Source organism: Sinohyriopsis cumingii, unplaced genomic scaffold (genome assembly GCF_028554795.1).
Source record: "Sinohyriopsis cumingii isolate HCF-2022 unplaced genomic scaffold, ASM2855479v2 utg000229l, whole genome shotgun sequence".
Lineage (NCBI taxonomy): Eukaryota > Metazoa > Mollusca > Bivalvia > Unionida > Unionidae > Sinohyriopsis > Sinohyriopsis cumingii.
The window spans coordinates 3676070-3689062 of record NW_028315879.1 but is presented as its reverse complement, the minus strand read 5'-3'; the positions used below and the strand labels follow the sequence as shown (position 1 = coordinate 3689062).

The 12993-nt window shown below is 37.5% G+C and overlaps 1 long non-coding RNA gene across 3 annotated transcripts; it reads left to right on the top strand.

The window, feature by feature from the left end:
- Window positions 1–886: 886 nt before the first annotated feature.
- On the top strand, window positions 887–12072 carry LOC149774455 (uncharacterized). 3 transcript variants are annotated; one of them, XR_016416828.1, is made up of 6 exons: window positions 887–1489; window positions 3047–3222; window positions 5737–5920; window positions 7478–7653; window positions 10163–10346; window positions 11903–12072. It is a non-coding gene; the product is annotated as an uncharacterized LOC149774455 (long non-coding RNA). The 3 variants fall into 3 exon arrangements; XR_016416830.1 differs by lacking the exon at window positions 5737–5920; XR_016416829.1 differs by lacking the exon at window positions 10163–10346.
- Window positions 12073–12993: the final 921 nt, after the last annotated feature.

The window sequence follows — 12993 nt, the reverse complement described above, 5'->3', positions numbered from 1 at the left end:
TTGTCACACAGTGGAAAGGTCAGTACTGAGAAACCAATGTAGATAACATATAGTAAAATTAATTGTGTCCTATGTCCTGTCAGGGAAGCATTGATTCAACTTTAAATTGCTATAATATTTTTATTATTAATGATAGACACATGAGATTTTCACACCTTGTGTATATTGACTGTAGCAATCCGAAAATATAATTAAAATTTTAAAAAATTAATTAATTTTTTTTTTAAATTAATTTTAAAAAATTTAAAAATTAAAAAAAAAAAATTCCCTATAAATTCACAGAAATGGTATCTGTTGGAGATGACACTCATTATTATTAGCAGCAATGTATTCCTACACCATATTGAAGTTGCAATGGAGGATTTTTTTGAAAGCCTGTCAGCAAAAATTTCATTGAATTCTGTAATAGCACATAATAGTGTTTGTAAAATATGGACAGGAAATGTAACAGCCAATGGATTATATGGTCTATTGTCATATAAGGATCCCACAACAAACACGTGGAAGAAAAAACATGTTCACAGACTGGCACTGATGGTGAAGTTGAGAAGTCTGACTATACCAAAGGAGCTAGATGCATCCCATTTATGCCATAATAGTCTGTGTGTGAATGTGGATCATCTGGTTCTAGAGCGTCATTCCATTAATAATAATAGACAGTATTGCAAAGGTTATGGTCATTGCATTGGCCATGGTGACTATCTTGACTGCATGTTAAAGTTGAAATTGTAATATGGAATAAATTCAGGTATCATGATATATCCTTTACACCCACCCACATCCATATCAATGTATGTCTGGCATGGATGGAAGGAAGGAAGGATGGATGGATGGATGTATGTATGTATGTATGTATGTGTTGAGTAACAAGGAGAAAGGAAAGAGTGTGGTCTTTATTTTAGTAGACCATGCTGGTATGACAGTGCTTTCTTAAATACATTCCTTCCTTCCTTCCTTCCTTCTTTCCTTCCTTTTATTCATTCATTCATTCATTCATTCATTCATTCAGCTAGTCTAGTAAGTCATGTCTTGTCATGTCATGTTATTTTAATTTTGATTTTTTTAATCTTTATTTATTTTGCTTTTTAATTTCTTTATTTGTGTCTTCATATTCAGAGAAAACTGTTTCGACCTCTCCATAGGTCTCATCAGGTGGTAGTAAGTAACACAACTGCACATAACATGCGTTGTGTTACCTACGGATTTCCCCACTACAGTTTTCCCTTCTGTACAATGTGTTATTCATGGTGTATTTGAGCGCTTTCATTTTGCACATGGAATTAACATAACTTTTTCTGTCTGCAGTGTCCATTGGCTCCTGCTAAACCTTTGCATAGGAGTGATCGCCCTTGGTATCTAGCAGTCCTTTGCAGTAGTCAGACTTCCTATTGCCTTGCTGTGTCCTGTACCTCAGATGGGCCTGTATCATATTTCCTCGTCTTGTTAGAATACGTTTCCTGGTTTTGGGATGCTTTTGATACAACTGCTGGTAAGTGCAGTCTTTATCCATTGTCTCCAGTGATCTCAGAGTCCTTGTTGAAAGTTTACCTCCCAAGTGTGTCACTTTTTTTTTCAGTGATGATCCCAGGCTGTTATTGAGTCTGTGTATTGTTGAATGCACTCTTGCCTCAAAGTTTCTGGAATAGTTCACATTCTTAGGTAATGAAACACTGATTGATCTGTTCACTGCCTCACATTTCTGTGTGTTTGTGTTCAGTCGCAATCTTTCTACAACATCACAGGAGAGTTTCATTTTCAGAACTTCTAGCAGGATGTTCTTATCATTTTCTGTCATGTTGAGATGAGTCATTTGATGAGGGCCCAGGTATGCTGATCGCATCCACCAGCTGTTAGTACTTCCTCCCCCACAGACCTTTGAATAATGCCGGCATATGGAGCAGTCCCCTGAATAACAGCGCAGAGTGGCATCCAATACTTGGGGAAGTTGACATTTAATTTTTTTAACATCACCACTATTGTCCTCCATCATTTGTTTGAAGATTAAACCGCAACGTGCTTTAATGTCTTGGCTGAAAATTTTCTGTTTGAGCCTTTTTCCTTCTCTTGTTCTTATTCCTGGAAACATGTTTTCACTAAATATTGCAGAATTACACCGTTTGAACTGTAAACGACCCAAATGGATGGGATCCGACAGTCTTTCTACTTTCCACATTGGATGCAGAATGGTATAAGCATTTTGGAAGCCAGCAGCAGCCTGTGCATCTCCATCTGTTGTTGCATGTCTGATGAGAATCTCTTGCAGAACAAATTTTTGTCCCATTTCTCTTGCCATTTCATACTCTGAATGTGGTGCAACTGGTGACAGATTTGCTGTGCAGTCAACATGGCCTCCTGGACATTTCACATCAAAACCTTTTCCCTTCAGCCATGCTCCAGTCCAACACAGCTTGTTTTCTATTGTAGTTCCCACAATGTATTGCTTCTCTGTAACAGTTTCGCAGGCAATTCCAACAGCTTGTGATGAACTTTGACCAGGTTTCTTTTCATGTCCAAAGCTAATGGCATTGTATCTCGCATCAAAAGCAACATTTATTTGCTCAGGATGCTGAACACCACGCATAACATTAACTTGTCTGACTAGTTTCAGCTTCTCTGTCATGTCCATTTCATTCAGCTCCACAGTTGCTTTGCCTACAAGGTTGGAGGCCCTTTGCATAGATGTTCTGCTAGGTGGCGGAATGTCAGTGGCTGCAAGCAAGTATCTAGCCCTGGTGTTGCCCATTGGTGTATCTTGTAATCCAGCTTGAAACATCATATTTACAGCAGCAGGATTTGGCCCAGGTTTATTTGTTTTTATCTCATCATACAACTTATACTCTGGTGACTTAAAGCTGCAGTTTTTACACATCATAGTATGCTTCCAAGCAAGTCCCCATTTTATTTCATTAGCAATTTGGAACTCTGGTCTACCACATATGTTGACTTGATTGCCATGGCGATGAATGATATCATTCCACATTTCAACATTTTTTTTCATACAGATCATACGTGTCCCATCATGCTCATTCAAATTTGTCTCTTTCAGGTCCAGTTTTGCTTTGGATGATGGTTGTAGAATGTTTGCAGTCCCAGGTGTGCCATTACAGTCTGGTGCCTGAACTGACTTGAGACCCCCATTTGTCGGCTTTGTCACTGCTGTGAGAGAGAACTTGTCTGCATCCATTCTTCTTGTCACTGGAACAGATGCAGCACTGGAACTTGGTAGAGTATTATCAGTCAGATATGTGACTCCTTTGTTATGTGGAATATATCCAGGTTTAAAAAAAGTTGTCTTCCTCTTCTTGTACCCTTTCATGGTTTCATTTACGATAACTGCATGTAAAATACAAGAATCATCCTCTCTCTCTCACTTATATAGTTAGGAGAAGGCATGCTAGCTTGGTTTCAGAGAACTTCACCAACTCTTCAATACTACTGGAAGCCTGACATCTGAAGACTCCTCCCCTTCATGGGTGGAAATGATGTCATGTACTTGGTTAGACCTAGCTTGCGTATTTAGATGCTACCAGATTTCAGGTGTTACCTTTCATTGACAAGCTTTGGTTTAATTGCTTCACACCTGATAAGGAAAACCATTGATGTTTATGACAAAGGATTGGAGAGACTTTGCGATAGAACAAAATTTGTCAACTTCAGGTTTTAAAATTTCATTAAAATTTAAGTTAAATTTAAATTTTCATATCAAAATATGTATGATTTTTTAAAATTGAATTTTCTAAGAAAGTTAAACAGTCTAGTTTAATTTCTAGTAATTTCCAGATTGGTGTTAGAACTAAAAACTAATTACAGTTTATTTGAAGTGTTTATCTTGATTAGCAAAATCACAATTAAACTTTAAGTTTTGTGCATTTTTGAAATTCGGCCATTTGGAATTGAGTTGTGTCTGTGTTACAGTGGTGTCAGCTAAAAGCCTGTATCTGTCCTATTCATGGATGAAAGTCCTTAAAACTTTGCAGCAGCATTTAAGAGACATTGATTTGATCATGGATGGAAGTTTTATCCATGGAGGTGAAATTGTCTAACCCTGTCAGGAATCGGTTCACAATTAATACTTCCAGTTCAGTACCCACGAATGTAGTTCTAGTCTATTTTTAGAACATTTTTTCCTCTCTCATTTTGGTGGTGATAGAAGAGTTTTATTTATGCATTTTTGGTAGGGATTTAAAGGTAACTGTTTATTCTTCATAATATGAGCTCAGGGTGTTGTTGTATGTGTGTATTTCGGCGACAGTGCACAGTGAGTAATAAGGCCTTGGTGATGCTCCGGAAGTGAAATGTGTGTTCTGTGTACATGGTGATGTGTTGACAGTTCAGCATCTAAAAAAAGAGCAGGTCAACCTTTGACGAGAACTTCACCGTGAAGTCATCTTTGAAGGTAGTTTAGATTAGCATATGATTTGTATTGATTGTCACACAGTGGAAAGGTCAGTACTGAGAAACCAATGTAGATAACATATAGTAAAATTAATTGTGTCCTATGTCCTGTCAGGGAAGCATTGATTCAACTTTAAATTGCTATAATATTTTTATTATTAATGATAGACACATGAGATTTTCACACCTTGTGTATATTGACTGTAGCAATCCGAAAATATAATTAAAATTTTAAAAAATTAATTAATTTTTTTTTTAAATTAATTTTAAAAAATTTAAAAATTAAAAAAAAAAAATTCCCTATAAATTCACAGAAATGGTATCTGTTGGAGATGACACTCATTATTATTAGCAGCAATGTATTCCTACACCATATTGAAGTTGCAATGGAGGATTTTTTTGAAAGCCTGTCAGCAAAAATTTCATTGAATTCTGTAATAGCACATAATAGTGTTTGTAAAATATGGACAGGAAATGTAACAGCCAATGGATTATATGGCCTATTGTCATATAAGGATCCCACAACAAACACGTGGAAGAAAAAACATGTTCACAGACTGGCACTGATGGTGAAGTTGAGAAGTCTGACTATACCAAAGGAGCTAGATGCATCCCATTTATGCCATAATAGTCTGTGTGTGAATGTGGATCATCTGGTTCTAGAGCGTCATTCCATTAATAATAATAGACAGTATTGCAAAGGTTATGGTCATTGCATTGGCCATGGTGACTATCCTGACTGCATGTTAAAGTTGAAATTGTAATATGGAATAAATTCAGGTATCATGATATATCCTTTACACCCACCCACATCCATATCAATGTATGTCTGGCATGGATGGAAGGAAGGAAGGATGGATGGATGGATGGATGTATGTATGTATGTATGTATGTGTTGAGTAACAAGGAGAAAGGAAAGAGTGTGGTCTTTATTTTAGTAGACCATGCTGGTATGACAGTGCTTTCTTAAATACATTCCTTCCTTCCTTCCTTCCTTCTTTCCTTCCTTTTATTCATTCATTCATTCATTCATTCATTCATTCAGCTAGTCTAGTAAGTCATGTCTTGTCATGTCATGTTATTTTAATTTTGATTTTTTTAATCTTTATTTATTTTGCTTTTTAATTTCTTTATTTGTGTCTTCATATTCAGAGAAAACTGTTTCGACCTCTCCATAGGTCTCATCAGGTGGTAGTAAGTAACACAACTGCACATAACATGCGTTGTGTTACCTACGGATTTCCCCACTACAGTTTTCCCTTCTGTACAATGTGTTATTCATGGTGTATTTGAGCGCTTTCATTTTGCACATGGAATTAACATAACTTTTTCTGTCTGCAGTGTCCATTGGCTCCTGCTAAACCTTTGCATAGGAGTGATCGCCCTTGGTATCTAGCAGTCCTTTGCAGTAGTCAGACTTCCTATTGCCTTGCTGTGTCCTGTACCTCAGATGGGCCTGTATCATATTTCCTCGTCTTGTTAGAATACGTTTCCTGGTTTTGGGATGCTTTTGATACAACTGCTGGTAAGTGCAGTCTTTATCCATTGTCTCCAGTGATCTCAGAGTCCTTGTTGAAAGTTTACCTCCCAAGTGTGTCACTTTTTTTTTCAGTGATGATCCCAGGCTGTTATTGAGTCTGTGTATTGTTGAATGCACTCTTGCCTCAAAGTTTCTGGAATAGTTCACATTCTTAGGTAATGAAACACTGATTGATCTGTTCACTGCCTCACATTTCTGTGTGTTTGTGTTCAGTCGCAATCTTTCTACAACATCACAGGAGAGTTTCATTTTCAGAACTTCTAGCAGGATGTTCTTATCATTTTCTGTCATGTTGAGATGAGTCATTTGATGAGGGCCCAGGTATGCTGATCGCATCCACCAGCTGTTAGTACTTCCTCCCCCACAGACCTTTGAATAATGCCGGCATATGGAGCAGTCCCCTGAATAACAGCGCAGAGTGGCATCCAATACTTGGGGAAGTTGACATTTAATTTTTTTAACATCACCACTATTGTCCTCCATCATTTGTTTGAAGATTAAACCGCAACGTGCTTTAATGTCTTGGCTGAAAATTTTCTGTTTGAGCCTTTTTCCTTCTCTTGTTCTTATTCCTGGAAACATGTTTTCACTAAATATTGCAGAATTACACCGTTTGAACTGTAAACGACCCAAATGGATGGGATCCGACAGTCTTTCTACTTTCCACATTGGATGCAGAATGGTATAAGCATTTTGGAAGCCAGCAGCAGCCTGTGCATCTCCATCTGTTGTTGCATGTCTGATGAGAATCTCTTGCAGAACAAATTTTTGTCCCATTTCTCTTGCCATTTCATACTCTGAATGTGGTGCAACTGGTGACAGATTTGCTGTGCAGTCAACATGGCCTCCTGGACATTTCACATCAAAACCTTTTCCCTTCAGCCATGCTCCAGTCCAACACAGCTTGTTTTCTATTGTAGTTCCCACAATGTATTGCTTCTCTGTAACAGTTTCGCAGGCAATTCCAACAGCTTGTGATGAACTTTGACCAGGTTTCTTTTCATGTCCAAAGCTAATGGCATTGTATCTCGCATCAAAAGCAACATTTATTTGCTCAGGATGCTGAACACCACGCATAACATTAACTTGTCTGACTAGTTTCAGCTTCTCTGTCATGTCCATTTCATTCAGCTCCACAGTTGCTTTGCCTACAAGGTTGGAGGCCCTTTGCATAGATGTTCTGCTAGGTGGCGGAATGTCAGTGGCTGCAAGCAAGTATCTAGCCCTGGTGTTGCCCATTGGTGTATCTTGTAATCCAGCTTGAAACATCATATTTACAGCAGCAGGATTTGGCCCAGGTTTATTTGTTTTTATCTCATCATACAACTTATACTCTGGTGACTTAAAGCTGCAGTTTTTACACATCATAGTATGCTTCCAAGCAAGTCCCCATTTTATTTCATTAGCAATTTGGAACTCTGGTCTACCACATATGTTGACTTGATTGCCATGGCGATGAATGATATCATTCCACATTTCAACATTTTTTTTCATACAGATCATACGTGTCCCATCATGCTCATTCAAATTTGTCTCTTTCAGGTCCAGTTTTGCTTTGGATGATGGTTGTAGAATGTTTGCAGTCCCAGGTGTGCCATTACAGTCTGGTGCCTGAACTGACTTGAGACCCCCATTTGTCGGCTTTGTCACTGCTGTGAGAGAGAACTTGTCTGCATCCATTCTTCTTGTCACTGGAACAGATGCAGCACTGGAACTTGGTAGAGTATTATCAGTCAGATATGTGACTCCTTTGTTATGTGGAATATATCCAGGTTTAAAAAAAGTTGTCTTCCTCTTCTTGTACCCTTTCATGGTTTCATTTACGATAACTGCATGTAAAATACAAGAATCATCCTCTCTCTCTCACTTATATAGTTAGGAGAAGGCATGCTAGCTTGGTTTCAGAGAACTTCACCAACTCTTCAATACTACTGGAAGCCTGACATCTGAAGACTCCTCCCCTTCATGGGTGGAAATGATGTCATGTACTTGGTTAGACCTAGCTTGCGTATTTAGATGCTACCAGATTTCAGGTGTTACCTTTCATTGACAAGCTTTGGTTTAATTGCTTCACACCTGATAAGGAAAACCATTGATGTTTATGACAAAGGATTGGAGAGACTTTGCCATAGAACAAAATTTGTCAACTTCAGGTTTTAAAATTTCATTAAAATTTAAGTTAAATTTAAATTTTCATATCAAAATATGTATGATTTTTTAAAATTGAATTTTCTAAGAAAGTTAAACAGTCTAGTTTAATTTCTAGTAATTTCCAGATTGGTGTTAGAACTAAAAACTAATTACAGTTTATTTGAAGTGTTTATCTTGATTAGCAAAATCACAATTAAACTTTAAGTTTTGTGCATTTTTGAAATTCGGCCATTTGGAATTGAGTTGTGTCTGTGTTACAGTGGTGTCAGCTAAAAGCCTGTATCTGTCCTATTCATGGATGAAAGTCCTTAAAACTTTGCAGCAGCATTTAAGAGACATTGATTTGATCATGGATGGAAGTTTTATCCATGGAGGTGAAATTGTCTAACCCTGTCAGGAATCGGTTCACAATTAATACTTCCAGTTCAGTACCCACGAATGTAGTTCTAGTCTATTTTTAGAACATTTTTTCCTCTCTCATTTTGGTGGTGATAGAAGAGTTTTATTTATGCATTTTTGGTAGGGATTTAAAGGTAACTGTTTATTCTTCATAATATGAGCTCAGGGTGTTGTTGTATGTGTGTATTTCGGCGACAGTGCACAGTGAGTAATAAGGCCTTGGTGATGCTCCGGAAGTGAAATGTGTGTTCTGTGTACATGGTGATGTGTTGACAGTTCAGCATCTAAAAAAAGAGCAGGTCAACCTTTGACGAGAACTTCACCGTGAAGTCATCTTTGAAGGTAGTTTAGATTAGCATATGATTTGTATTGATTGTCACACAGTGGAAAGGTCAGTACTGAGAAACCAATGTAGATAACATATAGTAAAATTAATTGTGTCCTATGTCCTGTCAGGGAAGCATTGATTCAACTTTAAATTGCTATAATATTTTTATTATTAATGATAGACACATGAGATTTTCACACCTTGTGTATATTGACTGTAGCAATCCGAAAATATAATTAAAATTTTAAAAAATTAATTAATTTTTTTTTTAATTAATTTTAAAAAATTTAAAAATTAAAAAAAAAAAATTCCCTATAAATTCACAGAAATGGTATCTGTTGGAGATGACACTCATTATTATTAGCAGCAATGTATTCCTACACCATATTGAAGTTGCAATGGAGGATTTTTTTGAAAGCCTGTCAGCAAAAATTTCATTGAATTCTGTAATAGCACATAATAGTGTTTGTAAAATATGGACAGGAAATGTAACAGCCAATGGATTATATGGCCTATTGTCATATAAGGATCCCACAACAAACACGTGGAAGAAAAAACATGTTCACAGACTGGCACTGATGGTGAAGTTGAGAAGTCTGACTATACCAAAGGAGCTAGATGCATCCCATTTATGCCATAATAGTCTGTGTGTGAATGTGGATCATCTGGTTCTAGAGCGTCATTCCATTAATAATAATAGACAGTATTGCAAAGGTTATGGTCATTGCATTGGCCATGGTGACTATCCTGACTGCATGTTAAAGTTGAAATTGTAATATGGAATAAATTCAGGTATCATGATATATCCTTTACACCCACCCACATCCATATCAATGTATGTCTGGCATGGATGGAAGGAAGGAAGGATGGATGGATGGATGGATGTATGTATGTATGTATGTGTTGAGTAACAAGGAGAAAGGAAAGAGTGTGGTCTTTATTTTAGTAGACCATGCTGGTATGACAGTGCTTTCTTAAATACATTCCTTCCTTCCTTCCTTCCTTCTTTCCTTCCTTTTATTCATTCATTCATTCATTCATTCATTCATTCAGCTAGTCTAGTAAGTCATGTCTTGTCATGTCATGTTATTTTAATTTTGATTTTTTTAATCTTTATTTATTTTGCTTTTTAATTTCTTTATTTGTGTCTTCATATTCAGAGAAAACTGTTTCGACCTCTCCATAGGTCTCATCAGGTGGTAGTAAGTAACACAACTGCACATAACATGCGTTGTGTTACCTACGGATTTCCCCACTACAGTTTTCCCTTCTGTACAATGTGTTATTCATGGTGTATTTGAGCGCTTTCATTTTGCACATGGAATTAACATAACTTTTTCTGTCTGCAGTGTCCATTGGCTCCTGCTAAACCTTTGCATAGGAGTGATCGCCCTTGGTATCTAGCAGTCCTTTGCAGTAGTCAGACTTCCTATTGCCTTGCTGTGTCCTGTACCTCAGATGGGCCTGTATCATATTTCCTCGTCTTGTTAGAATACGTTTCCTGGTTTTGGGATGCTTTTGATACAACTGCTGGTAAGTGCAGTCTTTATCCATTGTCTCCAGTGATCTCAGAGTCCTTGTTGAAAGTTTACCTCCCAAGTGTGTCACTTTTTTTTTCAGTGATGATCCCAGGCTGTTATTGAGTCTGTGTATTGTTGAATGCACTCTTGCCTCAAAGTTTCTGGAATAGTTCACATTCTTAGGTAATGAAACACTGATTGATCTGTTCACTGCCTCACATTTCTGTGTGTTTGTGTTCAGTCGCAATCTTTCTACAACATCACAGGAGAGTTTCATTTTCAGAACTTCTAGCAGGATGTTCTTATCATTTTCTGTCATGTTGAGATGAGTCATTTGATGAGGGCCCAGGTATGCTGATCGCATCCACCAGCTGTTAGTACTTCCTCCCCCACAGACCTTTGAATAATGCCGGCATATGGAGCAGTCCCCTGAATAACAGCGCAGAGTGGCATCCAATACTTGGGGAAGTTGACATTTAATTTTTTAACATCACCACTATTGTCCTCCATCATTTGTTTGAAGATTAAACCGCAACGTGCTTTAATGTCTTGGCTGAAAATTTTCTGTTTGAGCCTTTTTCCTTCTCTTGTTCTTATTCCTGGAAACATGTTTTCACTAAATATTGCAGAATTACACCGTTTGAACTGTAAACGACCCAAATGGATGGGATCCGACAGTCTTTCTACTTTCCACATTGGATGCAGAATGGTATAAGCATTTTGGAAGCCAGCAGCAGCCTGTGCATCTCCATCTGTTGTTGCATGTCTGATGAGAATCTCTTGCAGAACAAATTTTTGTCCCATTTCTCTTGCCATTTCATACTCTGAATGTGGTGCAACTGGTGACAGATTTGCTGTGCAGTCAACATGGCCTCCTGGACATTTCACATCAAAACCTTTTCCCTTCAGCCATGCTCCAGTCCAACACAGCTTGTTTTCTATTGTAGTTCCCACAATGTATTGCTTCTCTGTAACAGTTTCGCAGGCAATTCCAACAGCTTGTGATGAACTTTGACCAGGTTTCTTTTCATGTCCAAAGCTAATGGCATTGTATCTCGCATCAAAAGCAACATTTATTTGCTCAGGATGCTGAACACCACGCATAACATTAACTTGTCTGACTAGTTTCAGCTTCTCTGTCATGTCCATTTCATTCAGCTCCACAGTTGCTTTGCCTACAAGGTTGGAGGCCCTTTGCATAGATGTTCTGCTAGGTGGCGGAATGTCAGTGGCTGCAAGCAAGTATCTAGCCCTGGTGTTGCCCATTGGTGTATCTTGTAATCCAGCTTGAAACATCATATTTACAGCAGCAGGATTTGGCCCAGGTTTATTTGTTTTTATCTCATCATACAACTTATACTCTGGTGACTTAAAGCTGCAGTTTTTACACATCATAGTATGCTTCCAAGCAAGTCCCCATTTTATTTCATTAGCAATTTGGAACTCTGGTCTACCACATATGTTGACTTGATTGCCATGGCGATGAATGATATCATTCCACATTTCAACATTTTTTTTCATACAGATCATACGTGTCCCATCATGCTCATTCAAATTTGTCTCTTTCAGGTCCAGTTTTGCTTTGGATGATGGTTGTAGAATGTTTGCAGTCCCAGGTGTGCCATTACAGTCTGGTGCCTGAACTGACTTGAGACCCCCATTTGTCGGCTTTGTCACTGCTGTGAGAGAGAACTTGTCTGCATCCATTCTTCTTGTCACTGGAACAGATGCAGCACTGGAACTTGGTAGAGTATTATCAGTCAGATATGTGACTCCTTTGTTATGTGGAATATATCCAGGTTTAAAAAAAGTTGTCTTCCTCTTCTTGTACCCTTTCATGGTTTCATTTACGATAACTGCATGTAAAATACAAGAATCATCCTCTCTCTCTCACTTATATAGTTAGGAGAAGGCATGCTAGCTTGGTTTCAGAGAACTTCACCAACTCTTCAATACTACTGGAAGCCTGACATCTGAAGACTCCTCCCCTTCATGGGTGGAAATGATGTCATGTACTTGGTTAGACCTAGCTTGCGTATTTAGATGCTACCAGATTTCAGGTGTTACCTTTCATTGACAAGCTTTGGTTTAATTGCTTCACACCTGATAAGGAAAACCATTGATGTTTATGACAAAGGATTGGAGAGACTTTGCCATAGAACAAAATTTGTCAACTTCAGGTTTTAAAATTTCATTAAAATTTAAGTTAAATTTAAATTTTCATATCAAAATATGTATGATTTTTTAAAATTGAATTTTCTAAGAAAGTTAAACAGTCTAGTTTAATTTCTAGTAATTTCCAGATTGGTGTTAGAACTAAAAACTAATTACAGTTTATTTGAAGTGTTTATCTTGATTAGCAAAATCACAATTAAACTTTAAGTTTTGTGCATTTTTGAAATTCGGCCATTTGGAATTGAGTTGTGTCTGTGTTACAGTGGTGTCAGCTAAAAGCCTGTATCTGTCCTATTCATGGATGAAAGTCCTTAAAACTTTGCAGCAGCATTTAACAGACATTGATTTGATCATGGATGGAAGTTTTATCCATGGAGGTGAAATTGTCTAACCCTGTCAGGAATCGGTTCACAATTAATACTTCCAGTTCAGTACCCACGAATGTAGTTCTAGTCTATTTTTAGAACATTTTTTCCTCTCTCATT